The sequence below is a fragment of the Eucalyptus grandis genome, chromosome 7 (genome assembly GCF_016545825.1).
Source record: "Eucalyptus grandis isolate ANBG69807.140 chromosome 7, ASM1654582v1, whole genome shotgun sequence".
Classification (NCBI taxonomy): Eukaryota; Viridiplantae; Streptophyta; class Magnoliopsida; order Myrtales; family Myrtaceae; genus Eucalyptus; species Eucalyptus grandis.
The window spans coordinates 12624869-12641505 of record NC_052618.1 but is presented as its reverse complement, the minus strand read 5'-3'; positions in this window follow the sequence as shown (position 1 = coordinate 12641505).

Below are 16637 nucleotides of genomic sequence, written 5' to 3'. Positions count from 1 at the left end.
CTTCTCCTCGGGGTCCCGAAATGGTTATTCAATAACCAATGAGACCACGTCTCAGCAAGTCCTACCCCCTAAGACCCGATTAATAAACTAATACGTCAAACGGTTGCCTAAGCACAACACGAGTCAGAGGACTTACCTTGGCCTTAGTTCCAACCTGCAATTCAAGGTTAAACACAGATATTCAAACAATTCACGACATCCGATCAAGCACTGGTCAATCGACTAAGTCGATTACATGTCGATCGCCGACCCTCTCTAGGTCATTCCCACTCATACCACGCTTTCCCAAAGTGGTGTACTCATTCACCAAATCACATGTGTTTCTCGGGCGTCGTTTTCACCAATGACATACCGATCACCGACACGGTGCGTTCCGACATCTTATGGATCAAATTAGTAATTACAATAATTTTGGGAAAAACCCTGCGGATAATGCCTACAATAAAACGAAAATCAATTCCCAATATTCCAATTGGTACAATAAAGCAAAACTTCAAAATAAAATAAAAATAACATAAAATAAATAAAAAAACAAAAGAAAAATAAACAACCTAAGGAAAGTGGAGCAGCAGATTGGTCGGCGCCGGGTGGGGGATGACCGTGTCGGAGCTCCTGGTGAGAGAGCAGCAAGCGGCGACGGTGAGGGGCGTCGCGGGCGGTGGTGCCACGGCGGCGGGCACGAGTGGTTGCAGAATCGTCGCACGGAGGGGGGGTGTTGGACACTGGGCGGTCGCAAACAGAGGTGCTGCAGGGGTGTCAGGCACAGGGTGGTTGCGGAGCAGCACGGGTTACTGGCGAAGGGTTTTGGCAGTTGTTGCAGGCGAGCAACGGTGTCCATAGGTTGCGACAGGGACCGGCGGATCTAAGGCAAAGGCGTCGTGACGGCAGATCATTAGGCAAGTGGGGACTCGGATGATAGGGCTGCGAGCAACAGGTGGATCGGGGTCGGCGCGGAAGAGGTGGCTCGCGGCGATGATCAGTTGGATCTTGAACTGGTGGGTTGCAGATGAGGTAGAGGCGCGACAAGCAGCAAGTCGCGGGTGAGGTGTGCGACGGTGATGCAGGCGAGCAGTGGAGGCAGTAGGTGGAGGTTCGGGCACTAGGCTGGCTAAGGCGGATCACTGGCGGAGGCGAGGCAGTGTTGCTGCTCGGAGGTCGACGGCGCAGGAACCGACGGTGCAAGGGTCGGATGTGCAGAACTTCTGGAGAAGATGAACAGTAGGTCTTTCCTCTTTGTTTTACTACACTTACCTGTCACTCTCTCTGCCTCTTTCACTTTTCTTTCACTCTGCTTTTCTTCCGAACCGTCACACATCACCCTCACCAGTCTCTCTTTTTCACTTTTTACTTTTTGTGTTTTTTTTTCACCAAGAGAAGCCCCCATTTTCCAAAGCCTTACCCTCCCTATTTATAGAGCGAGAACACAGTTTGTTCTACCTACGAAGATTTGCATATATTGACCCAATCTTTAAGGATCATCCTTCGAAAAGGAGAGATGTGCTCAACAAGAAAATAGCCCTAAATTCTTTATGAAGATTTTTTTAAGATAATTCACTCAACTTTCAAAATCTCCTTCCTCAACAAAATATTTTTTAACAACTTTTAAAAGATAAGTTAAATATTATTGTTACCCTAATGTAAACAAATAAAACTAAAAATAGTTAAAATTTAGGTGTCAACAGCTGCCCCTCTTTGAAGGTAAGCTCATAGAGGTTGCATTCAAAGACAAATTGAGACCTAAATTTTGACTATATACATACACTAAATGATTTTTTTTTTTTTTTTGGAAAATGAATCCCATTTTGAAATGCAATTTATATGATGCATGGAAATGCTAATACAAATGATAAAGGAACTTACCTAGAATATCTTACCTTCAAGGAGGGTAGAGTGATTCAAGATAGTTGGTGTTACACGTTCAGTACCCGTACCTTTCTACGATCGCCTAAAATAGTAACGAGACTTTATAAGGAGACTACTTTCCTAGGACCTGTACCTTTCTACGGTCACCTAGTAGGGCAGCAAGGTTTTGTAAGGAAACTGCTTTCCCAGGACCCGTACCTTTCTATGGTCGCCTAGTATGGCAGTGTTTGGTTGTGTCTAACCCGTACCTTTCTATGGTCGCCTGAATGAGGAAATTGCTTTTCCAGGACCCGTACCTTTCTACGGTCGCCTAAACAGGGATTCACTTTTTAGGACCCGTACCTATCTACAGTCGCTTGAATGAGGAATCATTTTCCAGGACTCTTACCTTTTTACGGTCGCCTAAATTGAGGTTTTGCTTGGCTAGGACCCGAACCTTTCTTCAGTCGCCTAACGTTGCAAAATAGATCATCTGATCAGGACCCGAACCTTTCTTCGGTCGCCTTAATTAGATTGCATCTGGAGAAAAATCTTTGGGGACAGCTCGATCGAGTGTCAATGTATTCAAAAGGGAATACCTGCATAATGACAAGTATTTTAAGGTATGGATAGAGATATACTTACCTGGTAACATCTCTATTCCTAGGGAAATGTCTCATGCAAAACAAGGTCATAGGAGAAACAACATGCATTTGTAATCACAAACATGCATTAACTTAAGGGAGGTTCATGCGCGATGATTTATATCAAACTTGCATCACCTAATTTCCATTGGGAAAGATTTTAAGAAGAATGTTCCAATTTGAACACATGAGTGTCATGGATGTGTCAAATGAGGGACCTCTTAGTCTAAAAGGAATTTTCACTTCTCCTTATTAAAAGGGCCATTTTATTCTGACTTTTGATGCAGGATTTTGACAATCACTCTATCTCACCATTGTCATGCCAAACAAGGGTTCGAGTAATCTCACAAGTGTTACGAATTTACCAATCTGAGAGGTCTTTAATAGGGACCGTAATGCGGGCTTGGTCAACGGCTTAGCAAAGGAGACTCTTTGAGTCGAGGCTATTGAAAAATGAATGATATTTCACAATCATCTTGGGGTTTACAAGTCAAGAAACATGAGAAGTGAAGCAGAAATTATCTTACTCGCACTTCTTCAAGCGATACTTTCAAACATATGAATTTTTACGTTAATTCAAGTACCATAATCTGAAGAGACTTTGTAAGGAACGTAACGTAAGATAAGTTCATGGGTTGAGAAACGAAATGATGATTAGGCCCAAAAAGTGTTTAGGGGGTCAAGGCTAGTGATCATCTTGACATTTCCACCAATTTTTCTCCAATGTTGAAGATTTTCTTGACATCACAACTCCATTGATTGCAACATTTCAGCATTTGAGTTTTTTTTTAGTACCGCCTTGTTGGGAATACAACTCACTTCATCAAGTGTTTGATTTTTTTTTCTTTTTGGACATTGGCCTTGCTTTTACCAGGCACACTGCTTTTTCATGCCCCATTTTTTTTTTTTTGCACTTATTTTCTTTGGACAAAGTCTCCATCTTTATTAGCATTGCAAATCATGCTACTTGAGTACTTTGAGTTTTCTTGCCTTGCTCCAGTGTGGGGGATGATCACCAGCTGGGTTTAATGTGAAATGAATTCATAGGCTCAAAGGGGCTATGCAATAAATAAAGTGTATAGGATAGAGAAAGAACTGCTCTTCGTCGTCCTAAGGCACTTCAAATTATCGTACAAGTTACACTACGAAAGTAACACTCGAAGATTGATGCAAGTGTGAGTAAGAAGATTCCTACCATTCATTCCAAATTTGTCCCGATGTGGGATGATCCTTGACAGGGATAATTTAAAAAGCTCTTCATGTATATGGGCTCAAAAGGCTAAACAACAGGTATATCTGTAATGTTTCGAGCAGAAAAAGAATCTGCCTCTCATCACCTTAGTTGACGTACCCCTTGCGAGATCGCCCTTTTCCTCATGGGCACGAAACTTTCCCACACGGCTCACTAGGAATTAGTGTATGAAATAGTGTATAGAATCAGGCTTGCCTTTCGTCATTCCAAAGTATCTCATTTGACACATTCAATTTATCTCACACAATTCATCAAGGAAAACATGCAAGATTTGTAACAAGTTTGGACAATTGAATTTACTAAGGCAATTTATTCATCATAAAATGTTTCCAATTCAAAACATGACATGGCAAATTCTATCATGGGTAATACTTCTTGACAGCATCTGAATTAACTGAATTGGAAAACTCATGACCATCAATTTCTGCCAAGATCAAAGCACCGCCATGAAGTACCTTCCTTACCACATATGGGCCACTGTAGTTTGGAGCAAACTTCTCCCTAGGATATGGAAAAATGGGCAACAGCTTCCTTAGAACAAGATCATTTACCTTGAAATGTCTCGGTCGTACCTTCTGATTGAAGGATCTAGCCACTCTCTGCTGATAAGTTTGGCCATGACAAAGAGCCTTCAGTCTTTTCTCATCGATCAAGTTCAACTGCTCAAGTCTTTGTTGCGTCCATTCTGCTTCAGACAATTCTACTTAAGATAAAATTCTCAACGAAGGAATCTCCATTTCCACAGGTAGAACTGCCTCCATGCTGTACACCAAAGCAAAAGGGGTTGCCCCAATAGAAGTACGGATCGATGTCCGGTACGCCATTAGTGCGAAGGGTAACCTGTCATGCCAATCTCAATAATTCTCAGCTGTCTTAGCCAAGATCCTCTTAATGTTCTTATTGGCCGCCTCTACAGCCCCGTTCATTTGAGGGCGGTAAGGGGACGAATTCAAATGCTTGATCTTGAACTTACTGAATAAGTCATCAACAAGTTTGTTGTTCAAATTTGTCCCGTTGTCAATGATAATTGTTTCAGGGACACCATAGCGAGCAATTATATCACGTTTGATGAACTTCGCAACATTGCGGGTAGTGACACTTGCAAATGATGTAGCTTCAATCCATTTGGAGAAATAGTCTATCGCTACCAAAATGAATCGATGCACATTTGAAGCCTTCAGATTTATTGGGCTGATCACATCAATGCCCCACATTGAGAAGGGCCATGGTTCAGAAAACTGGTGCAGCTTAGCTGGAGGGACATTTATCTTATCACAATGGATCTGGCAACGATGACAACTTCGAACATGCTTAATGCAATCACCTTCTAACGTGAGCCAATAGTAGCCTAATCTCATAGTCTTCTTAGCCAACATGTGTCCATTCATATGAGGGTTGCACACTCCTTCGTGAACTTCTTGTATGATTTGAGTGGCTTCAGCTGCACCCATACACCGCAACAAGACCGAATCATAAGATCTCTTGTACAAATTCTCACAACTGATGAAGAACTTCGAGGCAATCTTCATGATGTACTTCCTATCAGCTGGAGTACTTCCCTCGGGGAATCCCTGTTTTTGGATATAGTTCATGATATCGTAATACCATGGTTTTCCGTCAGGTTCTTCAGTCACGACCATACAATAAGCTGGCCTTGGCAAAACCTCTATCTTCAATGGCTCGACTTCTAATCCATTAATGACTTGCAACATAGATGATAAAGTTGTGAGTGCATCTGCAAATTGATTGTGAGACCTCAATAAGTATTCAAATGAAACTTCATCGAATTCTTTGACCAAATCTTCGAGATACTCATGATACGGGAGCAATTTAGCATCCTTAGTCTTCCATTCACCTATGGTTTGTAGTATGATCAGCGCGGAATCCCCAAACACTTTTAATTTGGCTACACCCATCTCGATCGCAGCTTGAAGCCCGAGGATGCAAGCTTCATACTCGACTATATTGTTAGTGCATGGGAATATCAATTTCGCAACTACTGGTGATGCTATCCGTCTGGGGATATCAAAACTGCCCCGATACCAGAACTAGACAAGTTCACAGCTCCATCAAAGAACATTGTCCATGAATCTTCATTTACACTCAAGATACGGTCATCTAGGGAACGATCATCATTATTTGAGACTTTCGGATTCTCAGCCAATAAATCAGCGATCACTTGACCCTTAACTAACTTCTGTGGCATATATTGCACATCAAATTCTGAGATCAAAATTTGCCACTTAGCCAACTTACTCACCAAGGCTGGCCAATCAAGTAGGTACTTGATAGGATTGTTCTTAGTTACGAGAAATGTCTGGTAATGCAGTGTGTATTGTCTCAATCTATGCAACACCCACACTAGTGCAGCACAAGTCTTTTCCACATCAGAATATTTCAGCTCTGACACAGTAAATTTTTTACTCAGGTAATAAATGGCTTGTTCTTTTTTATCGACCGAACTTTTCTGAGCCAACATCGCACCCAATGACTCACTATGAATGGTGAGGTAGAGAATCAAAGGATGCCCCGATGATGGCGGGATAAGAACTGGTGGATTCATCAAGTACCATTTCAACTCGTCGAACACTTCTTGACACTCATCATCCCAGTTGACTTGTGCATTCTTTTTCAAGAGCTTGAAGAATGGCTTGGCAGTTTCAGAAAGTTGGGAAATGAATCGAGCAATGTAATTCAACCTCCCCAAAAGGCTTCGGACTTCTTTCACCGTTGACGGAGGTTGTAGCTCACATATGGCCTTTGCTTTAGCCGAGTCGATCTCAATCCCTTTACTGCTCACAATAAATCCGAGTAATTTACCGGATGTTGCTCCAAACACGCATTTAGTGGGATTTAGTCGAAGCTTGAATTCATAGAGTCGATCAAACAACTTCTTCAAGGTTTCAACGTGGCTTTTCTCAGGTCAAGTCTTGGTGATCATATCATCAACATAGACATCGATCTCTTGATGCATCATGTCATGAAACAATGCTACCATGGCTCGCTGGTAAGTTGCCCCTGCATTCTTGAGTCCAAATGGCATAACCTTATAATGAAAGGTTCCCCACGGAGTGATAAATGCAGTTTTCTCTTTGTCTTCCTCTTTCATCCTTATTTGATTGTACCCGGAAAAACCATCCATAAAGGAGAATAGTTCAAATCCGATAGTACTATCTACAAGGACATCTATATGTGGCAACGGGAAATCATCCTTTGGGCTACCCATTCAGGGTACTGTGAGACTTCAATGAATTCGACTTTCAGAAGCTTCATCACTTCTTCCTCTATCTTCTTTGAGAGCTCGGGTTTAGTCCTCCGCAACCTCTGCTTCTTAGGTGGCATGTCTGGATTAATAGGCAAATAGTGCTCCGCGATTGACGGGTTTAACCTAGGCATGTCAGCGTAGGTCCATGCAAAGATGTCCTGATATTCCTTCAATAGCTGAATTAGGTGCTCGGCTCATCTTTGGGGAGATTTGCCCCAATTTTCACCTCCTTAACTTCTTCAGTGTCACCTAAATTAATAGTAACGGTTTGCTCGAACGTAAGAGCCTTGGCATTTTCATGTTGCTCCCAGCTACGTTGCACCTCAATGGAACCTTTGATCGAGTCTTCGGGATCATCATTATCAGCACTTGTAGGTTGGTCCATTTACACACCTTTGCACGCTAAATGATCGTCCCTGAAACATGAAATAGAAGGATCAAAAAGACAAACAGGGTAAATCATATTTTATTTTTTTGTGAATTTTTTTTTGAAATTCTTTTGCAAAAGCATTTTTTCGAAACATTTTGACACAAGAAAGCATGATGAAGCCCAGGCCTCAAAGTTCTCCTTGGATTTTTCTTTTGTTTTATCGGCTGGATATCATCATCGGGCTGGTTTGGTGCACCTCATCATGCCCTCAAAATAAAACTTGTAATTTCATTTAAATTCATCAATCAATTACAATTTATTGAATGGAAAATGCAATTCAAGTCCTAAGAAGAAAGTGAAAAAGAAGAAATCGAAAACGATTCCTAGAAAGCAATAAAAATTCCCGCGGGAATGTGCAAAAGTGATAAATGGGTTACTCTTGTGTGGCATCCCAAAATTCAAAGCCAAGCCATAAGGTGTGTTAAAGTCTTTAATTAAGTGATAAAAATTTCCATGGCTTATGCTTTAGCCATTAGTCTTTTAATTAGATGATTTGTGCATATGATTGTGAAAATTTAAATTCGATAGATTAATAATTTATGCTTGGCCATGTACTTTAAAAAATTAAATTTCAATAAATAAAATACCCCAAGACTTTGGCCAAGATAGAATTTGAATTTGGAAATAATTATAGAAAGGAATTCAAAAAAAAAAGGGAAAAAAGGGGGTTAATTTTTAGGAATGGGCCTTAGGCCCATTGGCCTAAGCTTAGTGGGCCGAATGGCCAGCCCAAATGGAGGCCCACGGAAGGAATATCGCCGGGCCATTAAGGCCCAAAGGAAGAGGTGGCCGGCCCATGCATGGACCTTGCCAAGTGGCAAAGGGGAAGGCCATGCATTGGCCATGGTTGAGGCAAAACAATCATTACAAATGATGAGCTCTAGGGGGTATAAGAAGGAAGAGAGAGAGGGTGACTGGCCATTTTGTTCGCCCAAGGAGAGCGAGAGAGAGAGAGAGTTGTGCGAGAGAGGAGGAGCGGCCGAGAGAGAAAGGAAGGAGGGAGTCGCCGTCGCCGCCGTGTCCGTCCGCCGTACGCCGTCGTTTGTTCATCCTAGAGGCAAGTGGAGTCCTCCAACTTCTCTTGCATGCTTGTATATTGTTTTTTTGTTAGATTTTGGGTGTTTTAAGTGAGAAAAACCGAGGTAAGGTTGGCTTTTTCTTAAGTCGTGTGACTGTTCTTGCTCGGGTTGTGTGAGTCAGTAACTTGTTTGAGCTAGCATGTGTGTTTGGAGTCCGATTTTTGCTTCGATGTCTTCATGAAAGTTGTAGCTAACATCTTGTACTATAACATACTGAAAGTTCGTAAAAAATGATGGAGATATGAGGGGTTAAAGTCTTGTTATACGGAGACCTCAGATCTGGAGAGTTTTTACTGACCTCTTGCAGGATTCATGGTTGCATGTTGGTTTTTGTTGAGAATATCACTTCGATGTCTTCATGAAAGTTGTAGGAAACATCTTAAAATACAACATAATCAAATTTTAAGTGAAATTATGAAGTATAGCCTAGTGAATCGACTAGATCTTGAAGAAGATGATTCTGGTGATGTATTTTGAGATACCCGAGACTTCAAGGACCTAAATGATGACTCTAATCTGGTTATTTCACTTGGATCTCTCATGAAAATTGTAGAGGATACCTTGATGTATTACATATCCAAATTTCAGAGGAAACGAAAGAGAATAGGTAGGTTAAATCGCAATATTTCGGAGATGTGTTCACTGGACGATGCGGTAATGGATCCAGAAGCTTCGTGAGGTTGTATAAAATAATCTAAAACTAATCTGGCTTGGATTTCTTCATGAAAGTTGTGCGAAAATGTCTTGGCTATCACTATGTATTCGAAAACCGTGCATTCTGGTTTCATCCGAGAAGCATAGGATGTTTTGGGAAAATTATGAGGTTTTGAAAAAAAAATTCAATTTGGCCATGAATTTTTGCAAGTAATTATCATCCTATGGGTTTGTTTAATAATTTCTTGAATTTTGATAATTTTGGGAGTTTATAGTTATTTTTAAAAAATAATAATAATAATAAATATAAATAAATAAAATGATAAATAAATAAATGAATAAAAGGAATTATTTCATTGGCCATAGATTCCATTTAATTAATTCATGTTGCATGTGTAATAAAGCTTTGATATGTCTATGATATTGAATTGAGATGCACATGTGATAAAGTCTTGATATGTCTATGATATTGAATTGAGATGCACATGCGAATAAGGTCTTGGCATATGTATGGCAATTGAATCAATGCATGTGTGAATGTCATGCCTAGTATGATTTGTTTGATATCATGCCATGTGCCATGTTAAAATGTGAATAAAATACTGGTGAACATGGATGATGGCAAATGAGGAGATGGTTGTGATGACGGATGATGCTCAGAATGTATAGAGATACATTGCCGAAATTCCCAGGAGATTCGGGATGCCCGGAATGTGGGGGCCGAAGCCTGTCGGAGGTCTTTGCCCGAAGGGAATGCCTCGCGATGCCAGGATTGGGGTGCGAGATGCCTGGCTAGAAGGGTAAAGGCCGGAAGCCCTGTCGGAGGTTTCTGCCCGAAGGGAATGCCTCGTGATGCTAGTTCAGATGCGAGATGCCCGGAATGTGGGGGGCCGGAAGCCCGGTGGCCATGGAATGGCTGGAATGCTGGGAACCCTGTCGGAAGTCTTTGCCCGAAGGGATGATGAAATTGATGATATGAGAAATGGGTGATGTGGTGATCAAATTTAAAGATAAAAGATGAAAATTAACCCATGATATGATATGCATGATGATATGCATGATGATGATGATGATGATGATGATATGTGATGTGATATGTTGATCACCCATGATATGATATGCATGATGATATGCATGATGATGATAATGATATGTGATGTGAATAATGATGATATGCATGATGATATGCAAGATGATGATGATGATGATATGATATGCATGATGATATGCAAGATGATGATGATGATATGATATGCATGATGATATGCAAGATGATGATGATGATATGATATGCATGATGATATGCATGGTGATGATAATGATAATGATTTATGATATGACATGTGCAATGTGATGATGTCATGATGATGATACACATGTATGTGTTATAAATTGATATGATGATGCATGATAGTGTGCGCATGGCTTCGAGGTAAGTAACGCCTGCAATGCCTGTATGATCTGCCTGATGCATTGAGTTGTTATTGGATTTCCCTATCTGCTGAGTGGTTGTACTCACCCCTTTTGGGGATAACATTTCAGATTAGCCAGTATGCCGCTTCCTGCCGTCACGCGTGGTGTATTTTATGGTCTACCATCCGATGTAGAGGTCGAGTGTGCTGAGATAGAGTGTCCCTCTGTTCCCGGACTGACTTTTATCCGAGTACGCTATCTAGTGATGTACGACGTAGGCCTGGCTGAGGGCCCTGTTATTCAGGAGTTCATATCCGTACATGTTCGTTGGGATGGAGCGATGCGAGGGATGTTGCTGCCTCCACCGCCTGATGCACCGGGTTGGGTGTGAGGCCTGCACGTGACGAGTAGGAGCTGTTTCTTTTTGGGGATAGTTAACCGACACTTATGATGGGGGTTGTTGCACGTGTGATGTTGAGGTTCGAGGTTTCTTTTTGAGGTTTTAGGCTGGACGTGGCTGAGTCCTAGCTTTTCCTTTTTGATGTACCGATCCAAAAGAAGTCCCTTCTTGAAAATATATATGTAAATAAAGTGTCGTGGCTTGTTTATAAAATTATGGTAATTAGTGGTGTGTATTTGTATCATGGTTGGTAGGGGGAGAGACGGTGATGTTTTAATTTGCTTCCGCATAATGAGTCGCGTTGGGACCGATTGTTTAAAAAAAAAAAAAAAATGTGTCTGCGAATTAGGACACTTCTTCAAAGTAGAAAGGTGATAAGGTGTAACATTGGCGCTGGTGACGACTTGCGAAGGGTTCGGGGTGTCACAGCCGCCCTCTTTGGTATCAGAGCGAATGGTTATAGGTGGAGTGATAAGGAGCCTCATTTGGAGATTGAGGAACATGATGACAATGCACACCATAGGGTCTAAAATGAAATAATTGAATAACGGGTGATGAGTATTCACTCGTAGATCCCCGATAGTTTATTTTGAGTTGCTTTTAGGTACCCGGTAACATGTATATGTTACTTATGTAGTAGTAGTAATTGCTTTGAATGGAGCGGTGAGTCTCAGATTATTCCTGAGGCAATGCTTGGAAATTGCAGGAAAGTTATGGTGCGAGCTGGAAGTGCTCATCCATCGAGGGCTGAAGCCTCTGCTGCAAGGGCTGAACCCTGAATGGAAGATATCCTGCAAGCATTAGCCAATATTGGAAATCGATGGAAAGGCGGGCGCGGCAACAGCCGGAGCGAACGCCGTACTCAAGGACTAGTGGAGCAGTTTTGAAGCTGAAGCCACTTAAGTTTAATGGAATGGGAAGTCTGAGGAGGCGGAGCAATGGATTGATGGAATGGAACGAATTTTCCGGCTGTTGGACTGCACCGTCTTTGAGAAAATAGTCTTAGCGAGTACCGATTGAAGGGAAATGCGAAGTTTTGGTGGAGAGCTTCGAAGGACATAATCTTTCCACCAGGTACTAATGTTAATTGGGAGGAGTTTGTTAGGGCTTTCAATAGGAAGCATTTCTCTGATTGTGCTAAGGATAGAAAGATTACTGAATTTGTTCAGTTAGAGCAAAAATGATTGACAGTAGATCAGTATGAGGCTAGAATTTCTGAATTGTCTAGATATGCTCCTAGATTGATTGAGGATCAGGAGGAGAAGGCTAAGATATTCCTGAAAGGGCTGAGGACTGACATTAGAAAGCAACTGGTGCCTTTGAACATAAGAGATTATAATGAGATTTATGAAAGGGCACAGTTAGTGGAGCAAGAGTTGTTGAGGGAACGGTCGGAGTTTAAGAAACCGTTGAATTTTAATGATGTGAGAAAGGGGAAGAGACCTTATTCTGGTCAAGGTCAGACCTGGAATGTGAAGAAGAAGAGTAATTTTGGGAATTTTGGAGGGGCAAGGAGTGGTCTGAATATAGGGAAAGCACCCTATCAGCCTGGTATTTGTCAGAAGTGTAATGGACGCCATGGCTCAGGACCTTGTACGGGACAACAGAAATGTTTTGGTTGTGGACAAGTGGGTCATCTTAGGAGAAATTGCCCACAAGAGAGGTCGCAAGTGAGTGTTGGCTCGGTGAGACAAGGATATCAGAGTGCTGTTAGGTCGAACCCGCAAGGAAATCCTCAGAGACCGCCTACACAAGGAAGGGTGTATGCGATTACCCAGGAGGAAGCGGAAGCTTCCAAAAATGTTATATCATGTACGATTCTTATTAATGGTGAAAAGGCATATGCATTGTTTGACACTGGTGCAATGCATTCGTTTGTGTCTAAAAGATATAGATGTTTGAATAAGATAGAAGTTATGCCTCTTGAGACGCCTCTTTATGTTTCCACGCCTTTAAAGGATATGGTATTGTCTACGCTGGTGTGTGAAAATTGTTAGATATCAATGGGAGGAAAGGATATGGAAATAGACTTGGTTGTAATGGCTATGTATGATTTTGACGTTATTATAGGAATGGACTGGCTTCGTAAGTATCGGGCTAGAATGGATTGTTATAGAAGGGTGATTCAATTCGTTTTACCTGATCAGTCTAGTTGTGAATTTTTAGGAGGTCAGACCCGTTTTCCTGTAGCACTGATTTCGGCAGTAGAAGCCTGTAAGTTACTTGACAAAGGATGTCAAGGGTACCTAGCCATAGTTAGAGATTTTGCAAGGGAGGAGCCTAATCTTGAAGAAGTTCGTGTAGTTAACGAATTTCAAGATGTATTTCCTGAGGAATTGCCTGGATTGCCGCCGGAGCGGGAGATTGAATTTGAAATTGAATTAATGCAGGCAGGACCAATATCAAAAGCCCCATATAGGATGGCCTTAGTTGAATTGAAGGAGTTGAAAGTGCAACTGCAAGAATTGCTTGACAAAGGATTCATTAGACCAAGTGCTTCATCTTCGGGTGCACCGGTCTTGTTTGTGAAAAAGAAAGATGGATCGATGCGCTTATGTATTGACTATAGGCAGCTGAATCAGGTGACCATTAAGAGTAAGTATCCTTTGCCTAGAATTGATGACTTGTTTGACCAACTCCAGGGAAGTTCAGTTTTCTCTAAGATTGATTTGAGGTCGGGATACCATCGGTGAGAATTAAGAAGGAGGACATTCCTAAGGCTGCGTTCGTAACTCGTTATGGACACTATGAGTTCCTTGTTATGCCATTTGGATTGACTAATGCACCTGCCGCATTTATGGATTTGATGAATAGAATATTTCAGCCTTATTTAGACCAATTTGTGATTGTTTTTATTGATGATATTCTGGTATATTCAAAAGGGTCTAAAGAGCATGAGCAGCATTTGAGAATAGTTTTGCAGACTCTGAGAGAGCATAAGTTGTATGCTAAGTTTAGTAAGTGTGAATTCTGGTTGGACCATATAATATTTCTAGGACATGTGGTGTTAGGAAAAGGAATTGCAGTAGACCCAGCAAAAGTTGAAATGGTAGTGAATTGGCCAAGACCGACGACACCTACTGAAATACGAAGTTTCTTAGGACTGGCTGGTTATTATAGGAGGTTCATTGAAGGATTTTCGCGACTGGCAGGACCTTTAACCAAATTGACCCGAAAGAATGTGAAGTTTGAATGGAATGGGGAATGTGAAAGGAGTTTCCAAGAGCTCAAAAGGAAATTGACTTCGACTCCAATTCTGACTATACCTACTGGACCTGATGGTTTCACAGTGTATAGTGATGCATCTTACAAAGGACAATGATGTGTGTTGATGTAGCATGGCAAGGTTGTAGCCTATGCATCCAGACAATTGAAACCCCATGAGCTGAATTATCCGACGCGTGATTTAGAGCTAGCAGCTATAGTGTTTGCCTTGAAGATATGGAGACACTATTTGTATGGGGAAAAGTTTGAGATTTATACGGATCATAAAAGTTTGAAGTATCTGTTCTCACAAAAGGAGTTGAACATGAGACAAAGGAGGTGGATGGAGTTGTTGAAGGATTATGATTGTGAGATAAGATATCATCCAAGAAAAGCGAATAGAGTAGCAGATGCTCTTAGTCGAAAGTCGACTATGGAAATGGCTAGTTTGAGGATGGCAGAATGGGAATTGTTGGAATCTGTGGCAAATTCAGAATTTAAATTGGAAATGGATTGTCTTACTGGCATGCTTAGTGCATTAAGGATTGAGCCGAGATTATCCGGAGAATTAAAATCCTGCAAGAATCGACCCGAGAGATTTTGAAAGTGAAAGATGCAGTATCTTTAAGGAAAAGATCAGAATTTCAGATCTCTGATGATGGAATAGTAAGATGTCAATGACGACTTTGTGTTCCCGACAATGAGGAATTGAGGAAGGAAATTATGTTGGAGGCACATAAGAGTAATTATAGTATCCACCCAGGTAGTACAAAGATGTACAGAAATTTGCGTCAGCAATTTTGGTGGAATGGTATGAAGGCAGATACGGCTAAGTACGTATCTCAATGTTTGACATGTCAGCAAGCAAAAGCGGAACATTGTAAACCCGCAGGACTTTTGAGACCATTAGACATTCCAGAATGGAAATGGGAACATATAACGATGGACTTTGTGCAAGGATTGCCAAGGACATCAAGTAGTCATGATTCAATTTTGGTGATAGTGGATCGTTTGACTAAGTCGGCACATTTCTTAGCGATTCGCATGGACTACCCGATGGATAAGTATGCGGACATGTATGTAAGTCAAGTAGTACGCTTACATGGTGTTCCAGTGACTATTACTTCAGATCGAGATTCGAGGTTTACTTCGAATTTTTGGAAAAGTCTTCAAATTGCATTAGGATCTAAGCTTCAATTTAGTACTGCTTTTCATCCTCAGACAGATGGTCAGTCAGAAAGAGTGATCCAGATATTAGATGATATGTTAAGGGCTTGTGCAATCGATTTCAAAGGAAATTGGGATGAAAGATTGCATTTGGTAGAGTTTGCCTATAATAATAGCTTTCAGAAAAGTATAGGCATGGCACCTTATGAGGCATTATATGGAAGGAGATGTAGGACTCCTGTCTGTTGGAGTGAAGTGGGTGAAAGGAAGTTGACAGGACCTGAACTGGTACAAGTTACCACTGAGGCTGTTGAAGTTATTAGAGAAAGACTTAGGGCAGCTCAGAGTAGATAGAAAGGCTACGCAAATAGGCGTAGAAGACCTTTGGAATTTAGTGTAGGAGACCATGTATTCCTTAAGGTATCTCCAATGAGAGGAATATCTCGATTCGGGAAGAAGGGTAAGTTAAGCCCTAGATTTGTTGGACCTTTTGAAATTCTTGAGAGCATAGGGGATGTAGCTTATCGTTTAGCGTTACCTCCTAAGTTAGGGAATCTGCACGATGTGTTTCATGTATCGATGTTGAGGAAGTACCGGCCGGATCCTGGTCACATACTCAATCATGAAGCCATCAAAATGGATGAGAAAGTATGGTACATTGAAGAGCCTGTGCAGATATTGGATCGAAAGGAGCAAATTCTTATGGCCAAGAAAATCCCATTGGTTAAGGTATTATGGCGACATCATGATATGGAAGAAGCCACATGGGAAAGTGAGGATCAGATGAAGGAAAAGTATCCCTATTTATTTCAAGAAGACGCGAGTGGTGTTTGAATTTCGAGGACGAAATTCTCTAAGGAGGGGAGAATTGTGGCATCCCAAAATTCAAAGCCAAGCCATAAGGTGTGTTAAAGTCTTTAATTATGTGATAAAAATTTCCATGGCTTATGCTTTAGCCATTAGTCTTTTAATTAGATGATTTGTGCATATGATTGTGAAAATTTAAATTCGATAGATTAATAATTTATGCTTGGCCATGTACTTTAAAAATTAAATTTCAATAAATAAAATGCCCCAAGACTTTGGCCAAGATAGAATTTGAATTTGGAAATAATTATAGAAAGGAATTCAAAAAAAAAAAAACAGGAAAAGGTTAATTTTTAGGAATGGGCCTTAAGCCCATTGGCCTAAGCTTAGTGGGCCGAATGGCCAGCCCAAATGGAGGCCCACGGAAGGGCTATCGCCGGGCCATTAAGGCCCAAAGGAAGAGGTGGCCGGCCCATGCAT